Here is a 25921-nt window from a genome sequence, read left to right as displayed (position 1 = left end):
CCCAAAACCTATGGGATGCAGCCAAAGCAGTTCTAAGAGGGAAGTTTATAGCAATTCTATCCTACCTCAAAAAACAAGAAACATCTCAATAAATAACCTAACCTTATGACTAAGGCAATTAGAGAAAGAAAAACAAAAAACCCCCCAATTTTAGCAGAAGGAAAGAAATCATAAAGATCAGATCAGAAATAAATGAAAAAGAAATGAAGGAAACGATCGCAAAGGTCAATAAAACTAAAAGGTGGTTCTTTGAGAAGATAAAGAAAATTGATAAACCATTACCAGACTCATCAAGAAAAAAAGGGAGAAGACTCAACCAACAGAATTAGAAATGAAAAAGGAGTAACAACTGACACTGCAGAAATACAAAGGATCATGAGAGATTACTACAAGCAGCTATATGCCAAAAAAATTGACAACCTGGATGAAATGGACAAATTCTTGGAAAAGCACAACTTCTGAGACTGAACCAGGAGAAATAGAAAATATAAACAGAACAATCACAAGCACTAAAATTGAAACTGTGAATAAAAATCTTCCAACAAACAAAAGCCCATAACCAGACAGCTTCACAGGCAAATTCTATCAAACATTTAGAGAAGAGCAAACAGCTATCCTTCTCAAACTCTTCCAAAATATAGCAGAGGGAGGAACACTCCAAAATTCATTCTAGGAGACCACCATCAACTTGATACCAAAAGCAGACAAAGATGTTACAAAAAAGGAAAACTACAGGCCAATATCACTGATGAACATAGATGCAAAAATCTGCAACCAAATACTAGCAAACAGAATCCAGCAGCAAATTAAAAGGATCATACACCATGATCAAGTGAGGTTTATCCCAGGAATGTGGGGATTTTTCAATATACGCAAATCAATCAATGTGTTACACCATATTAACAAACTGAAGGATAAAAACCATATGGTAACCTCAATATATGCATAAAAAGCTTTCAACAAAATGCAACACCCATTTATGAAAAAAACTCTCCAGAAAGGGAACTTACCTTAACATCATAAAGACCATATATGACAAACCCACAGCCAACATCGTTCTCCATGGTGAAAAACTGAAAACCTTTCCACTAAGGTCATGAACAAGACAAGGTGGCCTGCTCTCACCACTATTATTCAACATAGTTTTGGAAGCTTTAGCCACAACAATCAGACTCGAAAAAGAAATAAAAGGACTCCAAATCAGAAAAGAAGAAGTAAAACTGTCATTGTTTGCAGATGACATGATACTATACATAGAGAATCCTAAAAATGCTACCAGAAAACTACTAGAGTAAATCAATGAATTTGGTAAAGTAGCAGGATACAAAATTAATGCACAGAAATCTCTTGCATTCCTATACACTAATGATGAAAAATCTGAAAGAGAAATTATGGAAACACTCCCATTGACAATTGCAACAAAAAGAATAAAATATCTGGGAATAAACCTACCTAAGGAGACAAAAAACCTGTATGAAGAAAACTATAAGACACTGATGGAAGAAATTAAAGATGATACAAACAGATGGAGAGATATACCCATTCTTGAATTGGAAGAATTAACATTGTGAAAATGACTATACTGCCCAAAGCAATCTATGGATTCAATGCAATCCCTATCAGACTACCAATAGCATTTTTCACACAACTAGAACAAAAAATTTCACAATTTGTATGGAAACACAAAAGACCCCGAATACCCAAAGCAATATTGAGAAAGAAAAACGGAGCTAGAGAAATCAGGTTCCCTGACTTCAGACTATACTACAAAGCTACAGTAATCAAGACAGTATGGTACTGGCACAAAAACAGAAATATAGATCAATGGAAGAGAATAGACAGCCTAGAGATAAACCCACACACATATGGTCACCTTATCTTTGATAAAGGAGGCAAGAATATACAATGGTGAAAAGACAGTGTCTTCAATAAGCAGTGCTGGGAAAACTGGACAGCTACATTTAAAAGAATGAAATCAGTACACTCCCTAACACCATCTACAAAAGTAAACTCAAAATGGGTTAAAGACCTAAATGTAAGGCCAGAAACTATCAAAGTCTTAGAGGAAAACATAGGCAGAACACTCTATGACATAAATCAAAGCAAGATCCTTTTTGACCCACCTCCTAGAGAAATGGAGATAAAAACAAAAATAAACAAATGGGACCTAATGAAACTTCAAAGCTTTTGCACAGCAAAGGAAACCATAAACAAGATGAAAAGACAATCCTCAGAATACGAGAAAATATTTGCAAATGAAGTAACTGACAAAGGATTAATCTCCAAAATGTACAAGCAGCTCATGCAGCTCAATAACAAAAAAACAAACAACCCAATCCAAAAATGGGCAGAAGACATAAATAGAAATTTCTCCAAAGAAGATATACAGATTTCCAACAAACACATGTAAGGATGCTCAACATCACTAATCATTAGAGAAATGCAAATCAAAACTACAATGAGGTAACACCTCATACCAGTCAGAATGGCCATCATCAAAAAATTTACAAACAATAAATGTTGGATAGGGTGTGGAGAAAAGGGAACACTCTTGCACTGTTGGTGGGAATGTAAATTGATATAGCCACTATGGAGAACAGTACGGAGGTTCCTTTAAAAACTACAAATAGAACTACCATATGACCCAGCAATCCCACTACTGGGCATATACCCTGAGAAAAACATAATTCAAAAAGTCATGTACCACAATTTTCATTGCACCACTATTTACAATAGCCAGGACATGGAAGAAACCTGAGTGTCCATCGACAGATGAATGGATAAAGAAGATGTGGCACATATATACAATGGAATATTACTCAGTCATAAAAAGAAACGAAATTGAGTTATTTGTAGTGAGGTGGATGGACCTAGAGTCTGTGATACAGAGTGAAGTAAATGAGAATGAGAAAAACAAATACTGTATGCTAACACATATATATGGAATCTAGAAAAAAAATGGTTCTGAAGAATCTAGGGGCAGGACAGGAATAAAGATGTAGACGTAGAGAATGGACTTGAGGACACGGGGAGGGGGAAGGGTAAGCTGGGATGTAGTGAGAGAGTGGCATGGACATATATACACTACCAAGTGTCAAATAGATAGCTAGTGGGAAGCAGCCGCATAGCACAGGGAGATCAGCTCGGTGCTTTGTGACCACCTAGAGGGGTGGGATACGGAGGGTGGGAGGGAGATGCAAGAGGGAGGAGATATGGATATATATGTATGTGTATAGCTGATTCACTTTGTTATATAGCAGCAACTAATCCAACAATGTAGAGCAATTATACTCCAATAAAGATGTTAAAAATAAATAAATAAATAAAAATGTAAAACCAATGAGTTCCAAAATCATCTTCACAGTGGTATTTTAAACTGAAATGTTTTTTTTGATAACATTCCATCCTTATCTTTAAGAAAATTATTACTCAGTTTTTGAACTCCTGAAAAACAGAGAAGCATCAATTGATTGACCCATCCATCTATTTATTTATTCAGCAAATATGTTTTGATATCACATCTACAGAACTTACAGTCTCAAGAGGAAACATGCAAACAAACTATTATACAATGAGAAAGAATGAAACCTACTGCAGCATTGGAACAGGGCAATGGAGACATAAGCACACAATTCCGACCTCTTTCACACCATCTAGCTCTTATATTTGAAGACTAGAAGTTAAATGTCTACATGGTTTCAAAGTTAAAGTGCAAGTTTTGTTTAATTTTATATTTAGTCTTGTGAAAATTAAGTAATAGGTTAATAATTTCCTGTTCTCCATCTCTTCAGAAGGCGAATTTTAGGAAACTGGGGTTTTGTTGTGGAAACACGGGAATGAAAGTAAATCCCCGGAAGCTGTGCAATTGTAGAATGTTAAGATCGCGCAGGTCACAAGGATCAAATCATCTGCCCTCTTGTACTAAGAATGAGAAAACAGGCCCAGAAGAATAGAATAAAGTTTTAGGGTAATTATAAGAATTTTTCAGTAACAGATGATACAACTATAATCAGTATTTTCCATTTGAAAAATGATGGTTTAACTGCATTAAGAAATTTACTTAAATTTTAAAACAACTCTAGAATAGGTACAACTGTTGTCCCCAAATTACAGATAAGGAAACTGCAGCATAGACAGGTTAACAATTTACCTAATTATTATATAACTAATAACTAGTTTTCAGCTAGTAAATATCAGAGTTGGAATTGAAACCCAGGGAGTCTGGTTCCAGAAATCAGAAACCAAGTGTTTAACTTTACATATTCTATCTCTTATTTATTTGGAAAAAATATATATATATATATATATATATATATATATATATATATATATATATATATATATATATAATGTTTATTTTAAATGTGGTCATTCTCATGTCTAGTTTTTGGTGATAAGGTGTTTCATTTTATTTTTCCAAATAAAGGGAATATGAAGTTAAGTTTGACACGAATGAGTTTCTAACTCTCAGAGGAATGTCAAAAAGGGGAAAATTTGCTTTTAGAGTAATTTGATATTTTCTGAAAGCTGCCAGGCTATTGCGTTACCTGCCAATGTCACATCAACGTCAGTCTCTGTTCAAACACCAGTTGTGCAAACCATGTCAGCGTAGCTGGTAGCCTGGCAGACTCAATCAGTGATTGTCTCTCTGGGCACCAAAATTATAATTGGCCTCGTAATTATGGTACCTCTTAATTTCAGAGAAAAAATAGAGAGAAGATGGAAAACATCATTAGGGATAACTCACAAATAACTTTATTTAACAACTAGCTCAGGCACAGATAGTGTTTGTTACAATATGTAAATCATAGGGGTACTCTTCATTTGTTCATTCACTCATTCAATAAATAACTATGGAGTTACGCTGTGGTAAATACCAGGAACACTGATGAGAATGACACAGAGACGGGCTGCTCAGGAGTCTGAAGTCTAGTGGGGGCCAGACTAGTGTGTTATGATGTGCTTCTGGAGCCCCAACGAGGACAAGTCTAATGATGGGACAGAATGGAGAGAGCTTTGGGATCAGGTACAGCTGAGTCCTAATTCTGATTCTGCCTTTGGCAAGCCACTCAACTCATTCACTCTCTGTTTTCTCATCTGAAAAGCGAAGGTAAAAACACCGACCTCACAGGATGGTTGTAAATACTAAATTCCATGTCCAAAACATGCTAGTTCTTTTTTTCCACCCCTCTTCAAACTTCCCCACCACTCCATGTTCCCAGTCTACCAAGAAAAAAGAAAAAATAGCTGGATGAGTTGGACAGAGTTTCATTCACTTGACGTGACATGTGAGCTGGGCTTGAAAGACTAGTAAAAAGTGAAATTGACAGGCAGAGCTGGTAGCAAGGGCTTCCAGGAAGAGGGGACAGTGTGTTCAAAAGCTCTTAGGCGGGCTTCCCTGGTGGCGCAGTGGTTGAGAGTCCGCCTGCCGATACAGGGCACACGGGTTCGTGCCCCGGTCCGCGAACATCCCACATGCCGCGGACTGGCTGGGCCCGTGAGCCATGGCCGCTGAGCCTGCGCGTCCGGAGCCTGTGCTCCGCAACGTGAGAGGCCACAACAGTGAGAGGCCCGCGTACCGCAAAAAAAAAAAAAAAAAAAAAGCTCTAAGGCACGGAAAACTTCAGCATCGGGAGCTGGGAGGCAGTGAGTGATTTAGAATATGGGTTGTACGGAGGGATGTAATTGACTGTCAGTGAGATGCCGAGAGCATCAAGCTTGAAAAGGAAGGTGGATCTGACTGGCCAGCTCTCTGTAAGCAGTGCTGTTTCCAGAACAGAGAGACAAAAGCTGACCTCCCTGGGGCTGGTATTGAATATTGACCACAGGATGCCCACTCTCCTCTCTGAGCTATTTCCCGATGGGACGTGGGTTCTACTCCCCTTTTCACCTCCTGGATGGGACTTCAGAGTCTAGAACCTGACATCCCAATCTTGAACTCTAGAGTTGGATCTTCTAAGATCCTAGATCTAGTTTGATATTCTTTTTTGTTTTGAGATCCAGTATCTAGTTGTTTCATCATGTGTGAAACTGAGACAGTGAGTGATCAAGTGTCTTCTTCCTAGTGCCAGTAAGAGGTAGTAGTCCATTTAGAGAATATAATACTAAAGAAACTCAACCATAAGCATAATTCATGGTATGTCTTGGTTTCTCACATAAATCAAATTCAAATTCATAGAAAAGAAAACTGTGATACTGACATTAGAAGTTTGTAGAGGCTCTTGTAATTATAATAAAAAGATAATTACTTTTATAGTATTTTATAGTATTTTAATACTTTAATTTAATTAGTTAAATTTAATTAAATTTAAAGTTAAATTAATTTAATTTAATTTTATAGTATTTTAATTTATAGTATTTAATTTAATTATAGTATTTTATAGTATTATAATTATTTTAAAAATCATTATTTTACGGCTAAGCATGCCATTCACAGCTGGTGACCTTGTAGGAAGAAAAACAGTAATCAGTTTCAGTAAAGAAAATGCTTAGAAAAAAGGGAGGTGAGCTGTGGAAGGTCTAACATTGAATTTGAAGCCAGAAAACCTGGTTCATGCTCCAGTCTGTCATTTGTCGGCTCTGTGTCTTTGGAGAAGTCACTTAACATCTCTGAATCTCATTTTCCTCTCCCATGAAATGGAGAAAATAATAGCTACACGGTGGGTTTATTTTAGTACCAAGTGGCATAATATATGTTAAGGTGTTTTGTAACCTCAAGTCATTTTACTAATTTCAATAATTATTCATTGAAAAAAGAATCCATGTTAAAAATCTACTATCAAAGAAATAATTTAAACAAAAGTGTCTTAAAGTCACTGCAACAAACTTCACCATAAATCAAGGAACTTCATACGTATGATGGCAGGATAATAATTGTGTTTTATTACCTTCTTAAGACATTTATTTATACTAAAATTTAGTAATGACTGTTCTCTGGATGATTAAACCTTAGAAATGTTTCTCCAAAAAGGGTTCATGGTGATAGAGAGATACTACATGCTCCATCCACCTTTAAGAGACTGATTCAAACCCCAGAGGAATCCCACAATAATTTTTAGCACAATGTTTTCCAAACTTATAGCAGCATGGAACTCTGTTTTCAAGTATTAGCTTTAGTTCAAAGGAATATGTTTTGGGAATATTTTTAATAGAGACTTAAAGCAGAAGCATCCATTACCAAACCAATAATCATTCCTAGGACCAGTGTGTTAATATAATTTTAGAGTGGAAAGCTTCAATCCATTCAGCTTTGTCAAAATGGTAGAAATTCGAACTCTTCTGTCACCCTTTTTTCTCAGTTGCAAACATTTTATTTTCCTCCAGCACTATTTGAGTTGGTAGTACTGTCTGAGAATAAGTAAGGAAAACAATGTATTAAGGGATGTTCTACATTTTTCTCACTGAGAAACTGAGTCACTTAGAACTTAAGCCCATTGGTGAAGACCACAGAGTTGGTAGGTGGTAGCTCTGAAATCAGGACTCAAGTTGTCTGCTCCAGAGCCAGCAAATGTTTGGATGGTCAGTCAAAATGTGTTTCACAGTGCGGTTTTGCAGGGATATTCATGTTGCTGGTTAGGGCTGCTTCACATTCTTTCAAACACAAGTTTTAAAGAAACCCTTGAGGGTTGTTGGGTAGATCCAGGGTAGTCATCAAAGGCTCAAGTTTTTGATTGTATCACGGAAGACAATGGCTTGCCAGTTATCTCATACCACCTGGACATTGCTTGGAGCGCTCCTAAAACTCTAAGGATATACAATAGCTACAAAAGATGACAAATTTGAATTTTGCTCAGCACTTTGTTGCTTTATAGATGAATGCAACTCATTTTATTTCAATCCACACATGGTTAAAATAAGTAGCACATATGTAGATGAACAACCTATAGTTCTCTAGTAAATTAGGCAATGAACCACTGCTTCTGAGCTTCTCTGTACTAGCTAAGATATGGATGCCAAGAACTGACTAAATAAATAAGCAATTCATTAAAAAGTTAAGTAGCTGCACAGTGAACTAGTATCTATTTTAGGATTGCATCGATCCCATCTTCATTTATATTTTCTCTGGAATGGCTTTTTGTTTTAGAATCTTGGATTTTGCTTTGACTAAATCTCAGTGTAAGTAGAGAGAAATATATATCTATCGTGATCTCCCATTCATCCCCTCCCAATCTTACCAATTTTGACAATTTAGTAGTTTTATAAAAGATGCTTATATTTATTAAATAAGAATCAATGAAAAAGTGTGATAAAGATAATCTAGTTTCAACAAGTTTGAAGGGACCTCTAAATTATTCTGATGTATTCTAATTTCATAAAATGGAAACCTCTTATGACAAACTAAAGAGGTTTACCATATTTGGTTAGGCAGGGGATAATCAGCTTTCATAAAAAAATATTTCTTCTGTACTCTTTAAATAGTGCATTTGTTTTTAGGTTTCAAAATGATAACTCCAGTGAAGGCATTCATCTTATCATTCTTCTATTGGATTTGCATTGTTGGATGATTTTAGTACAATTTGACATGTATGTTAATGGAGTTTTTAATATTCCTGACTAATATACAACTGCATTATCCAGATGGATTTTTGTTCTTGCTGTTCTTGTCCTGTTTCTTAAGTGCGAATGTGCCGCTGATGTATTAGTTGATGGGAACTGTAAAATGAGATGGTTCTAGATATTCATGGTCTGAACAATGAGCCTTACCATTCTGAATAAAGTTAAATTGCATATGTGAGAATTTAGAAAGTAATTTGTGCCGCCTGATGAGTTTGTTAAACTGTGGGGATCGAGTCTCCATAGGAGAATGTTTTTTCCCTTAAGGAATGACAAATGAGTAGTAAATAAACGGGATGGTGAACATATATGTTACATGGGCTTTTTGGAAACAAAAATTTTGGTTAATGTCAGAAAATGGTGGGGATTTTTTTAACATCTTTATTGGAGTATAATTGCTTTACAATGGTGTGTTAGTTTCTGCTTTATAACAAAGTGAATCGGTCATACATATACATATATCCCCATGTCTCCTCCCTCTTGCATCTCCCTCCCACCTTCCCTATCCCACCTCTCTAGATGCATCCACCTCACTACAAATAACTCAATTTCATTTCTTTTTATGGCTGAGTAATATTCCATTGTATATATGTGCCACATCTTCTTTATCCATTCATCTGTTGATGGACAATACTTAACATTGCTTCCATGTCCTGGCTATTGTAAATAGAGCTGCAATGAACATTTTGGTACATGTCTCTTTTTGAATTACGGTTTTCTCAGGGTATATGCCCAGTAGTGGGATTGCTGGGTCATATGGTAGTTCTATTTTTAGTTTTTAAGGACCCTTCATACTGTTCTCCATAGTGGCTATATCAATTTACATTCCCACCAAAAATGCAAGAGGGTTCCCTTTTCTCCACACCCTCTCCAGCATTTATTGTTTGTAGATTTTTTGATGATGGCCATTCTGACCGGTGTGAGGTGATACCTCATTGTAGTTTTGATTTGCATTTATCTAATGATTAGTGATGTTGAGCATTCTTTCATGTGTCTGTTGGCAATCTGTATATCTTCTTTGGAGAAATGTCTATTTAGGTTTTTTGCCCATTTTTGCATTGGGTTGTTTGTTTTTTTGATATTGAGCTCCTTGTAAATTTTTAAAATATGAACAATTTTCCTTAAAATGGTGAGTGGTGCCTTAATGAGCAGAACTGAAATTATAGTGCTATTTATTATATCCTAATTCTTTCTTCATATGTACTGAGAATTATGCTTACAGTGGAATCCCAGGAAAAAAATGACCACAAAAGACCCCTAGCCATGGTTAAGTGCTAGCAAGATATCCTCTGCTCTGCTCTTGCATTAAGTGAGTTTTACTGTGAATGACAGGTTTTTCGATTGTACCCCTGCCCCAAATGTTTTTTCCTTTATGTCAAGTTCAGGTTTGACATCCCCAAACCTGGAGGAAGTTTAGAGCCACCTATTGAAAGAAAGACTCTTTTACAGACTTCAAAATGAGCACTGACAGGTATTTCTGTGTATAGGACAGATCCAATAAATGCAACCTTGACTAATGAAGAAACTTAATCGTTAAAAAAAAAAAAAAAGCCCACAGAAAAGCTCAACTCACACCAAGATCTTCTCTGTTATCATGAACCCAAGAAAACTGGAGCAGGGGCTGGCAGGTCCCAGGCTTCACTCTTGAGGGACAGCTGGACAACTCAGCCCCACCTGGGAGGATGCTTTTGTTGACATCTCAGGTTGCCGCCTGATGATTGGTGGCTGGGCTGGAAGGGAGGGTCCATAGGAAACGCGACACTGGGGATGCTGCCCCCTATCACATGATGGAAATTTCCACTCTTTAGAAAGGCGAAAAGAAAAGAAAGAAGGGTCTCTCAATCCACCCTTTTCCCCTGGATCCCAATCGGGAGAGGGAAGAAAAAGTAGGGTGAGTGAAGCTGTTTATATTTTCTGTTAGACTTAAAAGACTTGTCAGTGTGCAAACTTGTGGCTGGATCCCAGCCGGAATGCGTGTGTGTGTGTGTGTGTGTGTGTGTGCGCGCGCGCGCGCGCGCGCCTGTGCGCATGGGGACACGCACACGTGTGCAGCTCGGTCTCTCACCCGTCTGGGGCTTTGGTCCGGCGCTGTGGCTCCTCATATCTTGTTGATGGCCCCAAATCCTTATCATTTAACAAAGGATCCCCTTTGGGTGCATTACTGCAGGTTAATGACCGGATTGACTAGAAATTAAGTAAGCCGGGGCAAGCAGAGGGAAAGGATAGAGGCTGGGAGAGATCCTGTGAATCCCTTTTCCAGGACAGGTGACTGCCAAGGCTGCCTTGTCCTGGGGGGCGGGCAAGGGGTGCCTTGCGCTGGGGCGCCCACGGCCCCGGGCCCGGGATTCCCTCGGCACTTGAATCTCGAGATGCTCGTACTGAGACCGCCATCCACCACCGTGGCCCGGCCTGCCTGGCCAGGGGCCCCGAGACTCCGCTGCAGGAGCTGGCTCTGCGTCAGCTCGGGATCGCGCTGGCAAGGTGTTACCCGAGTCGCGGGACCCGTGCCCGCGTCCTCAGGGCGGGGACATTGGGTGCAGAACCTAAAATAGACCCATCGTCGCTGACAGCTGGGCCGCCCAGGAGGCCAGCACGGTTCCCTGGGTCGGGGGTTCCGGCCCGGGGATCCGGCCCGGGAGGCTCCTTCAGGGGAGGAGGAAGGCGAGAGCAGCGCTGGGTCTGGGGGCCTTGGCTGCGGGCAGTGAACGGGTTCCAAGACTGAGCCCGAGGTTCCGAAGGAGGCATCGCGCGCCGTCGGACTGAGAAGCCTGGGGGGCGCTGGAAAGAAGGAAGGGGCGCCGCAGAAAGTGTGGGCAGGAAAGACGAATGGAGCGGAAGGAACGCAGAGAGGACGTCGGGGAGGAGAGGAGAAGGAGAGAACGATAAGGGTCCAGACCCTGAGAGGGGTAGGAGTAGGAGGGAAAATGGAGAAAAGAGGAGAGAATGAATGAAAGGAAGGGAGGACGGAGACGGGAGCGGGGACGCAGGGAGCCCCCTGGGAGGGTGAGCTGAGAGCACCTCCGAGTCCGGGAGAGGAGAGAGGTGGGCGCGGTGCAGGTAGGGGCTCTTCGCACAGGTGGGCGTGCGTCCTGGTGGGCGCGGGCTGGGGGTGGAGGCGCGGAGTGCGGAACTCGCGCGCCCCCCAGCTCCCCTGAGTGATCCAGCAGGCAGAGGTGGAGAGTGTCCCCTTTCATGTGCCCCGGGACCAGCCCAGGAGGTGCGCACCGGGGGGTTGACTTGGTTAGAGGAACGGGGTGAACTAAGCCGGGGAACCAGAGCCAGGGAGACTGGGTCCCTGGTGTGCAGGGCATGTACGGGGGAGTGAGGGGGCAAGATTTGGGGGCCTTGAGATACTTGGCGATGACCTGGAGATCCCCACCCGCAGTCCTCCGCAGAGCCTTTAAATACCTGGGTCTAGTTTCACCGGAGGAGGACGGGTTGGCTCTTGTTGTGTATCTCTTAGTGCAAAAGGTGTATCTCTACCTGTCTAAGAGGGATCTGAGACCCCGAGAAGAGAAGAGAAGAGAAGAAGAGAAGAGAAGAGAGAAGAGAAAAGAGAAGAGAAGAGAAGGGGTAGCCTCTGCCCTGGAGGTGTAAGCAGACCTGGCCAGGCACTTACCTCAGCCGCCTCCTGGTCAGGTGCCCCATCCCCCAAGCTGCTGGCTGCTTGCTTTGTTATCGGCTGAGTAGTGGTGCACCTTGTCACCCTTAAGGAAAGGAGGAAGTGGCCAGCCTTTCACCAGGAATGGTCTGTTTCCCTATTTCCTAGCTTCCTATATTCATCTTTATCTGCTTCCCGGCAGTGCAGACATAATCATTATGACTAAATTGTCTTATGTTGTAAAGAGAGCATCCTTCATCCAGATCACAATTTCCAAGGCCTGGTAGCTTGGGTTTGTTTTAACTTTGGTTATAACTTTTTATAGACCTTAACTTTTGGGGGGAGGAGGTTTAAATTAGCCCATGGGTATTTTTTTTTGTCCCCACTGCAAACAAGTCTCTAAGGATTGGGTGAGATTGGTGGACTCTCATATGGAACACAAGAAATCTCTCTCTCTCTCTCTCTCTGTCTCTCTCTCTCTCTGTCTCTCTCTCTCTGTGTGTGTGTGTGTGTGTGTGGTATAGTCTCTGAGATTCTAACAAATGAATCTACAGAAAATCTGTGTTCTGGGTAAAAAGTTGTAAGAACAGAGACACTGAAGAGAATATCTGATCTCCCCAAATTACAGATTACCATATGTGTTCAGAGACAGAAAGCTTCTATTGGTCTGATTTTATCACAAAACTTCAAAAAGCAGGAAGACTGGGGTAAAGGGATAAAAATCTTTCAAGCCTGCGGCAGGGATAGGAGGCAAGCTCTTCTGCGAGAGTATGCAGTACTAGGTGGTCCAAGGAAGCTAGTCTCTACTAGATTCATCATACTAATGCCTCACACATAGATATCAATTACTATATTCCTTATATGTTACTAAGTGCTTCTTTTATGTTAACATTTGACCCTCATAACAGTCTTATGAGATAGATTCTATTATTCTACCCATTTTATAGATCAAGAAATGGAGATACACAGTGTGGGGAGCATAGAACATCTTTGGAAGTTCTATTTGGACATTATTCTTAAGTGTAAAGAACAATTTTCTTTCACTTTGCACTTTATCATGGTCAGAACTGGACAGGTGACATCTAGGGACCCACAACTGACTTCTTAGTCTATTAGAGACTATCCTATCCTAATCCTATCCTAAGAAAGCCAAAAGCATGACCGTGTACCTTAAGAATTAATCTCTGCCAGCCCCAGGATTGGATTGTTTTACAAGTGACATTTGAGAAATGCATAATATAACTCTGGTTACCTTGTGAACTTTTGAACTAAATGTCTTTCTTCTTTTATGTCATCGTCTTTGTCCATTTCTGCAGTGTTTTTTAGGCATATATTCCTTTTTTCCCCCTTATGCTTTGTACTGACTTAATAATATTTTCTATTTTTTGTTTTCTTTTTTATTATTTTTTAATTTAATTTAATTTTTATTTTATATTGGAGTATAGTTGATTTCCAACATTGTGTTAGTTTCAGGTATTCAGCAAAGTGATTCAGATATATATATATATATATATATATATATGTATATATACATATTCAATACATCCATTCTTTTTCCGATTCTTTTCCTCTGTTTTAATAACTTAAACCCCTCTTTTTAAAAAAATTTTTACAAATCCAAAGCAATCATTTCTATAAAAATCAAAGGTTTCATGGAGTTTAATGACTATTTACATATTTTAGTATGTATATAAATAATACGACAATTCTGAAAAATGTGCTTCCATGTATCACATGAAACCATCTCACATGCTACTGCTACCCTGATGACATCTTGCAGGAAGGTGAGGAATGGAAGAAGGGGAGAGACAAAAGACAGGAAAGGAAGAGTTTTCCAAGCCAGACTTTGAACCAAGCCCCTTCCATGTGTAAATCACATTTAATCTTCACATGATACTCTATGGTCTAGGTGTTTGGTATCTCCATTTTACAGAGGAGGAAATTGAAGCTCAGAGAAATTAAGGGAAGAGCCAACGGTCACAGAGCTAGTAAGTGACGGGGCTGGCCTCAGAACTATGGTCCCTCCTGGGCCAAAGTTCCTGCTTCCAATAAAGACAGCAGTAAGATAAAGACTACTTGGAGAGCAAATGCTTAAAGCAACAAGAAGCTCAGAGAGGTGGTACACAACAGAGCAGCCTGTGAGAGGTGGGGGAATGCAAAAACCAAATCACTTTTACGTGCCTGCTAATTTTCTGGTCTTCCTTCCACTCTGTTTGTAATGACTTAATGCTATTCATTCATTCCACAAACAACCATTGAGTATCATTATCTCCCAGAAAGTATATTAGGGAGTTTCTTTTATCCTTGTCTCCCTAACACCTAGCACAGTCCAGGGTAAATACTGGGTGCTCAAGAAATGTTTGTTGAATAAAGGAATTAGTCTAGTGGGGGAAGAATAAATAAACAAACAGTTGTGTTAACAGCATGTGAAGGGCCAGGGGAAAAAGTCAGGTTTGAGCACTCTGCCACAGAACCTGGCTTAGGAAAGGGGTCAGAGAACATTTCGAGACCGGATGATGCCTGAGCTGGGTTTTGAAGCAGAAATGAAAGTCAGCCAGGCAAAGAAGTGAAGGAAATAGGGGAGGATTCTCAACAGAAAGACTGGCCTAAACAGAGAAAGAAAGAAGGAGACATTGGGGAATTTAAGAGCTCAGTGGAGATTGCTGGGGGGAGGCAAGGGGGGTGGGGGGGAGGTGTGGTCCGGAGGTCCTTGCATGGTTTCTCTGCAAATGTCCCATAGCTCTGCCCACTCCCCTTGAATGTCGGAAGTGAACTGTGCTAACAGGGAACAAAATAGCTGAATACAGGAGTCAGCAATACATTTTATTATTTTATCATTTTATTATGGCCCTATAATAGAGAACTATAGTTTAATTTTTATAATGTTAGTGTTTTAAAACCTAAGCTCAAATGCAAAGACCAGACTTTGTTGTCCTCTGTATGGGAAAACCAAATTATTTTTCTTATATTCAAGGGGATGTTTTATTTTAGCATAGGTGCAGTCTACGCAATTATGAAAATGACTTCCAAACAAATGCTTTTCTATGTTTTTCTTAGGAGGTAGCTTGGGTGGGGGGGGGGATTTCTCTCCTTATTTTAGTTTTTAATGGTTTTATTTTTTATTTTAGTGTGCTAGAGAAGAATCAGGAAGTAAAAATGTATTTTTAAAAAATGAGGTGAGAAGACAGTAATGAATTTCACCCTCTTATCTGCAAAGTAGACGTTTACGCTAGTTAAGAGTCTGGCTTTTGATAACAGACTTTGACAAACTTAACTCCCAATGTCTCTTCTTTCTTTAGGGATCTTTTATGCCAAGTTTTCGTTGCAGGCTCAGAGGTCTGCATGCCCGTCACCATTTCCACATTTGTAACGTAGTCTCACTCGTGTTGTCATTAGTAAGGGAATTCAAAGAGTCAATGAAACCTATAAATAATCCAAAACCTGACTTCAGTTAACAGCTTAAAACCTCCATTTTTTAGCCTTATGTCCTTGGGCAAGTTCCTTAATCTTTCTGAGCTTCCATCTCTTCATCTATAAAATCAGGATCATAATAGTATCGGCCTCATGAGATTGTTATGAGGATTAAATGGGCTAACACATGTAAAATTCTTAGACTAATGCCTAGTATATAATAAACGTTCAACGTGTGAAAGCTCTTATTTTTAATGTTACTCCCCCTGCCACCCAAAGCACTATTAGAAATGTTAACAAATGTCTATACTAAGTGTTCTTTGATCATGTGTTTTCCTCTAACTGCCGTAACTAAAATGAAGGAAACAGAAGGGAGGAAATGAAAAACGGGCTAAATAATACTCATGCAGGACAGTCCAGCCCAGATAATATCATTCCCTGTATAATAAGATTGAAATGTTCCCTTGTTTCCTGTTGGCTATTCGCACCTATTGCTCCTGATAAATCTAGCATGTATCCATCATTAAAATGAACATCATTTCCGGTTCCCTTGTTTTCTCTCATATCTGTCTCTTTCGGTCGCGGCTGTTGCCCTGGTACCTCACATAAGTGCCTGGGGTAAACAGACACTCATGCGTGTTTGTTGAATGAAGGAAGGAGGAAAACTGTCCTCCCCCCCCACCTTTTTTTTTAAACAATGTTTATTGTTCAACTAAACACTATTTCATCGCCATGTTAAAGGTCTTTACAAAGTAAATCTGCATTGTTCATAGTCAATATAAATATTTTAAAATTAAATGATTTATTCAGTGTGCGTTGTTGCACATAGTTAAGCATGCAGGCTTGGGAGTCAGGGAGTGTGGGTGTGAATCCCAGTGCCATCGTGGAGTTGGGCTTCCTGGATTCAGATCTTGGCGCCGTCCTTCCGACTTTTTCCTGGGTTCAAATTCTGGCTCGCTCACTTGCTATCTGAACCACCTTGAGCAAGTCGCTTAACCTGACTGCTTCATTCTCTTCATCTGTAAATGGAGTGAAACCGTTCTTATTTCAGAAGGATTTTATGAGAATTAAATGAGCTAATATGTTTAAAGCATTCAGAAACATATTTGGCACTTTGTAAGCATTAGAGGTGTTTGTTAAATTAAACAGTTAAAAGAAACCCCGGTTCTCCAGTTAGATATAATCACAAGTACTTACTTTATAGAATTAATTTGATGATACTGCATGGCACCTAATAACCCCCCCAAAATGTTACTGTTACTGTTGCTATTATTGCAAATCTTTCTGTTTTGTGCTCTAAAGGAGTTGGAGCTCTGCCTCACCCTTTCCATTCTTGGTCCATTGGAAGTCTTATTGATTCTACCTTACATTTTCCTCCCCACCCAGTGTTTGTCCTGTCATTTTGCCTTGCGTCATTCGCAACTTTTACACCACATACTCCTCAGGACAAGGACTTTGCTCTTTGCTTTGGCATAATTTTATAACACTGGGTACACTCACACACTCACGGTACTATAAAAATGTTAAAGAAGAAAAGGAAAAAAGATGCAGTTCACCAGGAGGCAACTTTGGCCGCCAGCTGATCAGGCTGTTTGCAGTGTTGGCACCCCGTGCGGGCTGCCCAGCAGCATCTCCGGGGCTGGCTGGTGCCTCGCGGGTGACGCGCGCGTCCTGCGGGGGCGTGGGGAGCATGAGCTGGGTCGCGGCGCGCAGGGAGGACCGCGGGAAGCCGCCGCCTGGGGACGCTGCACCGCTCACAGGTTTGCCTGCCGATGCTACAGACGGCTTCGCTAGAAAGACCAGGCTAGTGAGTGAGACGAACTTGGAGGGAGAAGTAGCAAAGAACTGAAAAAGGCGGGGAGAGGGAGGCATTCGTTAAAGAGAGAGGCTAAGGTGGCTTTCTGTTTTGAGAAACGTTTCCTGCGTGCTACGTGGGGCTACACGCTATGGTCTTATTTTCCGGAATTTTTCCAAATGGGAGAGAGGAATGTGGTACCTGGATGCAGAGTGTTCCTGTAAACTAAAAGACCAAACTGCCCTTGATTGTTCGTGAGATCGAGCTAAAGGGGTTCTTGTTTCCAGCCTTGCTGTGGAAAGGCCTGGAAAGCAGTCAGATGGTTGAGAGCACTGCAGAAACGGAGGCCTCTGTGATGGCCCCGAGAAAACATTTCATCACGGTTTTATTCCTTCTTGCCTTTGAAGCAATTCTTTAGTGACAGCACATCTTTAAAAAAAGATCTGACACTTTTGGGGCATTGTTCTGCTATACTGTATTTATTCGTGCTGTACAGAGGAGTCCACACTTTTGGTTGACTTGTATATATTTAAACTTTTTATTTTAAAGTAATTGTAGGTTCATAGGCAGTTGCGAAAGTAACACAGAGAGGCCCTATACAGCTTTCACGCAGTTTCCTCCAATGGTTACATGAGACATAATTTTCTTACAGTAGCAAGACCAGGAAATTGACATTGGTGCAATATGTGTATATAATTTCTGTGTCATTTTATCACATGCAGAGACTCATGCAACTACCACCACAACCAAGATACAGAGCTTCCATGCCACAGAGATACAGAACCTTTATAGTCACACCTCTTTCTCTCTACCAATGGAAACTAGATATTTTCCTTCTTTATATTTTTATCATTTTGAGAATATTACATAAATGGAATCATAGTGTATGTGATCTTTTGGGGATTGATTTTTTTCATTCATTCAGTGCAATGCTCTTGAGATCCATTCAAGTTGTTGTATCCATAGTTGGGTCCTTTTTAACTGCCAAGTAGTATTCCAGTTACTTGACTATATTTACTGGTATATTTTTTCCTCTCAATTGATATACTTATTTAGAACTTCAGTTGGATTAAAGACGTGCTGAAGGCACTTGGTAAAGTGAAAAGTATGAGGACAAAATTTGACTGTTTTTCTCTTAAAAATGACATTTGTATGATAAGGCAAAAAGAGGTATGAACTACATCTCCATTTAAAATGGAGGCACTGGAGGGGTGGAAAGGAGGAAAGGCATAGGGCAGAGAAAGTATGTTTTCAGACAATAAGGTATAAAATCTAGTACCTGTTAAAATTTCCACACCCATATAATAATGCATTCTGTGATTTTTACTTTTAGTTTAGACAACTCAGATTTCTTAAAACTAACAAAAACAAAACCTCTGCAGTAGGAAACTCCCTGCCACATAGATGATAACTCAGGGACAGACGCATGGCTGGAAATGCCAGCCAATGGCCCTTTAGTTTGATAGGGGTCACCAAGAGTCAAAACAGCATCTTTAACCCCAGGGCAACTATCAAGGGTCCAGAGCCAATCAGTGTTACCCTACTCTGGCCTTTCATCCCACCTGCCGATGGGAGGAGCATCTCCTAGAGATCACTTAAGCCAGATTTTAAAAGAGGATGTTATCCTTCACCTGAATGTCCACAAACATGGGGAAACTGGATGCTGGTGGCTGTAACTGGCTAAGGGAAATGAATCACTTCTGAATACTATGGAGAAGAGATAGGCTTGGCCCCTCTGTCAGCCAGCTCCTATTAGAGAGCTCTCTACCCTGCAACACCACCGTACCCCCGAGCAGAGGAGAAAACAAAATATCCACTACTATCTGAAAGTGCACATACTCCTTTAAGTTTTTAGAATTTCACATTTTGGAATTTCTGAGACATAACAATTCACAAAATAACACAAACTATCAGTCTGGAACACTGACTAGACCCAAGTTTAACTGAAGGCATTGCCTTAAGTCTCCATGTTCATGATTTCTGTTACCAGAAAAATATTCCTTATCTGAAACACTGCCCAAGGATGGAGAGTAGATACGGGATGCTGGTTCCAAAGCCTAAAACACAGAGAGGATCGTCATAGGTAAAATAACTTACACCTCCTTTGACAGGCAAATCTACTTTTCTGAATCTTTCAAATTGGAATATAATCGTGCTGTCTTTATGATTTATTTTATTTTGTGTAAATGTTAGATGCCCTGTATTGATTCACAGGCTGTTCTTCTGGGTCCTATCTCCTGTGCTTGGACCACATGGTCCCCCAGCATGTGGTGGGGCAGATAACTCGGCCCTGTAATCTTGAAGGAGCCAACACTTCGCTGTAAATGGGGAGACTAAACAGAAGGCCCATTGAGTTTTGTTTACCTCTCTTATGCTATTGACTTATATGACTAATGGTGACAGTCATTGGCGTAGGGGAACAGTGACATAAAATATAAGCACATACATAGACTACGGGTCTCAACATTGCAGGAGTTGTTTTTTAAGGTGTGATGGGAAGGTGTGTTTGTTTTCTGAACTTTTTCTATAAAGAGAAGAAATAGAGCTTTTCTGAAAGATAAATAAAATAGAAATACCTCATGTATTGTATCAATGTAGACAGAAATCAAGCATTAGCTGTACAATCACTTTCGAACAATTTTGTAACACTATAGCAGTATCAATACTTTGAAGAATGAAACCAAATCCAATGCTTTACATTACATTTTAAACCAGAATTCCAGAAAGTTCAGACTCCTTAACCTGGCGGTCAAGGTCAACCTCAGCCAGACTGTACACAAACATTCCGTTTGAGCTAAAGTAGACTCTAGTTGTTTTGATATTTCTAGGCCCAAACTTCTGATCCCATTTCTCCTGCCTGGAACCCCCCTCCTCTCTCAGAAGCCTCACCATTTTTCCTCCATGACACCTGCTCTATTCGCCCCAACTCTCATGCTGAACCCTCCAGTTCAGTTCCATGACTTAAAGATGGGGATCCTATTAGGAATAGTGTCCGACACAGAGTAGGTACTCGATGGCCATGGAACTGGGCTCTAGACTTGGGGTTGTGAGTCCTGCTCAGCCAATCCTTCACCAGCTTTGGTCTTTGGATAAATTACTCAATCTTTTTGAGCATAAGTTGCCTCACTTGGAAGATGGGGAGATAATAATACATACCCCAAAGTTTGGGCTGTTACTGATTTGATGCATGTGAAGTGCCTGGCGCAATGCAGGGCTGTAATGAATCTGATTATTACTAATGAGAACTTAAAAAAAAAGAGATTTCAGACTTTACAGAGTTAACAGGATAATGGTGTGAGTGGAGGATGATGACCACAAAACTTGATTGTTTAGGCCTCTCAGTATCTTTCAACCCTAATTGTTATCATAAGAAGGAACAGAGTCCCTCTATGCCTGTCAACCAGGAAGAGAGAGTCTCCAACTGCCCACCCACTGAGACTGGACACAAACAGATGGAAACAATGATTCTTCCCTTCTTAGATCTAATAGAAATATGTGTGGCTTGGCACAGATTTTATTTTTGGTTAGAGATAATCAAGTGATGGATGAATTTCTATAAAGAAGGGAACAAATGCTAGATTCAAAGAGTAATTAAAATAGTCTCTTGATGAATCATCTATCCTTGAAGCTATTTACAAATACAACCTGTAGCCTTAGAAAAGGGAAAATTTTGATGAATTAACTGGTTGTTTGAGCTACATAATACCAAATTACTAGATTTTCTAATACTTCCCTACAAATAGGTTGGTGTTTTACTGAAGCATGCCTTCAGTCTAATCAAGGGCATAACCATTAACACTTTCATTGGTTACAATGATGTCTAAAAAAACGCTTTTTTGTTTTGAATTACAGACCCTAAAAAGGATGTGTTTAGACCATAGCATGCAATTACAAACAGAACAGCCATACTTTAAATAAATAGCAAGGTAGATTGGGTTTGGGATAAGGGGGGCAGGCCCATACAGATTCTGACTTTTTCCTGTTCCTGGGGCCACGCCTTAAATAATTACTCTTTGTTAAGTGATTTGTGTGCAAGTGTTTCAGAATAACAACCCCCTCCGAAGGTGTCCTCAAAATTAGGTGAGGTGCATATATGCACATGGATATATATATAAATTTCACAGGCACAGGGGAGGGAAATTTGCTTAAAAGTCTCATTTGTCTAACTAAGGATATAGAAAAACTCTGTTAAATGATTGGGGAATGGAGTGTTGTGGTTAAGAGGAAATTATACCTTCCATGGATTGGCAATTTTCAAAGAATTAGAACACAGCAAGATCCATTATCAAATCACGATTTTATCAAATATAATTTAATCTTTCTACGTTTCAGAGTACCTTAGGCTCACCATTGTGCTGTAACGGCAAAACTCAAAAGTGCCAGTTAATAGAAATTTCTGGTTGTTTGAAGAAATTTATAGTATCTTCCTCTGCTTTCAAACTTTGGGGAGAAATATCAAGGAAAATACATGTAGTAGTTCTGAACTAGGAAATTTAACCATTTTTAAAATGGAAAATTTCTAACATATTTCGAAGCAGAGAATGGTATAATGTAACTCCATCTTCATTCAACTTTGACAATTATTAATACTTGTCTGTTGCATTTCATCTGTACCCAAGCCTTTCCTTCCTACTACCCCTAACATAATCATTACTAGATTATTTCTAAGCAATCCCAGTCATCATACAGTTTGATCCATACATGATTCAGGATGTATCTCAAAAAAAAGTCTTTAAAAATAACTAAAATACCATCACACCTTAAGTAAACCAACATTTCCTTAATATTATCAAATATCCAGGCAGTGTTCAAATATCTGATTCTCTCCTCTTTTTCGTTTTACCCTTAGTTTGTCTGAATCAGAATTGAAACAGGTTCACACGCTCATTGGTCGATGTGTCTCCTAAATCTGTTTCTTTTCTTATATTGCCTTCATTTATTTTTTTCATAAATTTACTTAATTTTGGCTGTGTTGGGTCTTTGTTGCTGCACGCGGGCTTTCTCTAGTTGTTGCGAGTGGGGACTAGTCTTCATTATGGTGCGCAGGCTTCTCATTGCGGTGGCTTCTCTTGTTGCGGAGCACGGGCTCTAGGCACACGGGCTTCAGTAGTTGTGGCATGAGGGCTCGGTAGTTGCGGCGCACAGGCTTAGTTGCTCTGCGGCATGTGGGATCTTCCCGGACCAGGGCTCGAACCCGTATCCCCTGCATTGGCACGTGGATTCTTAACCACTGTGCCACCATGGTAGTCCCCTAAATCTGTTTGAATACATAGGCTCAACCACCCTTCATCTCTTTTTTTCTTTCCTCTTGCAATTTATTTGATGATGAAACCCAATCTTCTGTCCTATAGAATTTCCAATATTCTCAATTTTGTTGATTTATACAACCTTAAAAATGTCAAACTCTATAATTTTCTGCCCTCTTCAATCTAACCCTCATGAAATTGCTTCTGTTTTAAAGAAAAATTGCACCTTGTTGTCATTTCTTTGCCTGTTTCCTTGAGGATCTTCCAGCCTACATTTTGCCCAGTTTTGCACAAATATCCTTCCTCTTAGTATCTGTAATTTACCTAACATTTCTTCATGATAGAATCTGGTCAACCTAGAGTGCCCTTTCAGTTTGGTTTCAAAATGTGGACCGGTCTACTAACCCCGGTGCTTACTCAACTTTCTCTAAGATTGCAAGACATCGCCAGTAAACAGTAGGGGGTGTTTAGATTTTTAAACTGTGCCACATGACTACTTTTTTAAAAAGTACTTTTCTATTACTGATATGCAAAGATATATTTACTAGGAAATTACATATTTGTGATTTGCTTTAAGATAATAGAGGAGGGGAGTGGTGGTTTGGAGGTGATGAGATTGGCCGTGGTTGATAACTGTTGAAGCTTGATAATGCACATGTGAGGTTTGACTATATTATTCCATCTACATTTGTATAAATTTGAAATTTTCCCTATTAAGAAATAAAAATGAAATATACTACATAAGCGAAGTCACATAATGAAACATTTCACTTTGGGAACCTTTATTGTAATATTTTTGCCCAGGACAATCAAAAAATCATGTCTAAGGAGCAATATACTTGCTTTTCTCATTTTGCAAGTCTGGTTTGCCTAAAAACAGTCAGCTTTAAGGTTAAAATAATCAGCATTAAATAATATATAAATAGAATGGGGAAATGGGTTGGAGTGATTGAAAATATGACTCCTGCAGAGGTGCTTCATAGGTTTTGTGATGTGTCTAAGCTGCCTTTTTTAAGACTCTAGGATGCAGAAGCCATTGACACACCCCTGTGGTCTACCAATAGCTGACAAAAGACGCTCTGGAGAGGAATGGCCCGAACCATTTGACTATCCCATAAGAAAATACGCTGGGATGGATTTTGACAGTCATACTTATGAGCTTTCTCTGCTATTATGCCAGATGAACACCCAGGTTTTATTTTCCAAGGTGAAAGTCAAAAGCAAAACTTTACAAAAACCTATTCGCTTTTAACTCTAGTTTGGTTTCTCTTTATTCTGCTTAACGATTGACAAGATAAGAGAATTAACACCTTATGCTTACATTAGCTATATATACTAGAAAATACTTTTCAAAGGACATTTAGCTCCCATTAATAATAAATTTCTATTACTTCATTGGTACTACATTTAATTAATTTATTTAATAATAGTTAATTTTTAATTATCTGCTATGCAACAGCAAAATTTAAGATTCTAGAAACATTTTAGTGAGCAAAAGGTGAGAAGTCGAAATTTAATTGTATTTATCGTCAATTTAAAATATGTAATAATATCAATGGTGATATTTTTACTTTTATGAGTGTAAAAATATTTTACAGATTCACTCAGGATTGGCCCCAACCCCGGAAACCATATCTTCTCTTAAGCTATTTAATTACTCAACCTGGAATTCTCCCATCATGGACTTTTCAGGAATTTGATCCTTTCAACTGATGAGAGGTTATTCTATACCCAGATCCCCCAATCCCTCAAACATGTATGTAAAGTATCGTGCAAAATAAAAATAAGGCGTTATATTTACAAATCATGTTTTTTATAAAATGGTAGTCATCAACCCAAATTCTTACATTGCTGTGCTTGTGTCTTCTTTGCCAGAGTCACTGTCATACATCCAAATACCCCACACCTTTCAGATTTCTTTTGTAAATAATAATGATAGTAGCAATAATACTTAGAAACAGTCTAAGTATAATCTTTGGAAATATTCTTATGGTCCCATATGAAAATGTTATTACTATACACATTTCCATTTTGCAGAATATCTGATCTGGACCTGGACAACTAACATAGTTTTGTATGTTTCTTTAAAAATAGTTCTCCTTATCTTAGAAACACATATAGGCTTTGTGTTGCAATAGTTGCTATGGCAAGTTTGTATATTTTAATAAATACCGGACCAGAGTAAACAGCAGGCCAAGGTAGCTGGAAACATCAAGATCATGCCAGCATTTCTGTTATAAATATATATGTCTTCAGAATTTCCTACATGTGAAATGTTAACTCCAAAGCAAGTTAACACGAGGCAATGAATGCTAATGTTTAAGAGGCTGACTATTTTAAGAAGCCCACGAAAAGAAGCTATTTCTCCTGGGGATCTGTGAATATTGCAGATAATGAAAGTTTGGGGACCATTCCTGGAATGTTTGCCAGTAGGCTTAGAGACTACATTTGCCACCTGGTTTTCAGCCAAGAATACGGAATGAAATGTGTAAACTGGAGTTTAGTTAATATATGATAACTGTTCTTCTGAATCAAAAATAATCTACTGTTTAAGAAGGTTCTCATAAAAATATTAAGTTCCTAGGCTATTTTATGTGGTTCACCGATTTAAAAATATACAACCAACAACAACTATTAATATTTCTATATCTGTATCTCTATTACTATATCCCAAGCCCTGTTCTAAGCTCTGTACATGTATGATCCCACTTGCAGAAAAGTAAATAAAGAACACACATGCCTTCTTTAGTAAGTTACTGTGTTCTGTGCAAAAGTAAGAAAGGAAGGAAAGAAGGAAGGAGGGAAGGAAGGAAAAAGTAATAGAATAAAAAATAAAAAGTCTTAATTTATCAGTCTACTCAAGATATAAAACAAAGGTCATCTCCATTTGATTCATAGAGCTATATATAGAGAGCAAGATAGGTGCTTTCTAACCCTTTAGAATCTTTGAAAAGTTATTTCCTCCCCTCCCTCACCAAATCTACTCAGTATAGGCATACTGTCTCATGTACATCCTGCGTCAATTACTCTCAAATAATTTCAGTGGTCACAGCATAGAATAACTAAGTATGATTAGATGAGATAATGCAAAACTTTGAAAGAAAATTGTTTCTTAAACATTTTTAGTGGAAACTCATGCGCTAGGAGGCCATGTGACCGCATCTGTTTCTACACATTGAAAATGAACCTGTACATACACCTAAACATTCCTCATGGGTAGATCTAAACTTGGTGATAATGCAAATAGAAACTGAATACTTTTATTTGCTGAAATCCTAGGAAAAAAAGCGTAAACAGAATCTCACAGTTTTCACT

The 25921-nt window shown here is 39.2% G+C and overlaps 1 protein-coding gene and 1 long non-coding RNA gene across 4 annotated transcripts in view; one reads left to right on the top strand and one right to left on the bottom strand.

The window, feature by feature from the left end:
* The window catches only part of LOC132433622 (uncharacterized), a 32177-nt gene extending 18720 nt beyond the window's left edge, over positions 1-13457 (bottom strand). The window contains exon 1 of the long non-coding RNA XR_011246655.1: positions 12173-13457. This is a non-coding gene — a long non-coding RNA (uncharacterized lncRNA). The remainder of the gene's footprint in view (positions 1-12172) is intronic.
* SLC38A4 (solute carrier family 38 member 4) overlaps positions 10351-25921 on the top strand; it is a 68148-nt gene continuing 52577 nt past the window's right edge. Inside the window, exon 1 of one of the 3 annotated variants that reach the window (XM_060024636.1) lies at positions 10351-10444. The gene's annotated coding sequence lies outside the window, so the exon portion shown is untranslated. Of the gene's footprint in view, positions 10445-17117; positions 17326-17351; positions 17373-25921 lie in introns of those variants that run through there. The other 2 variants (XM_060024635.1, XM_060024637.1) reach the window with 2 other exon arrangements.

This window comes from Delphinus delphis, chromosome 11, assembly GCF_949987515.2.
Source record: "Delphinus delphis chromosome 11, mDelDel1.2, whole genome shotgun sequence".
NCBI classification, from domain to species: Eukaryota; Metazoa; Chordata; class Mammalia; order Artiodactyla; family Delphinidae; genus Delphinus; species Delphinus delphis.
This window is presented reverse-complemented; position numbering and strand designations above follow the sequence as displayed.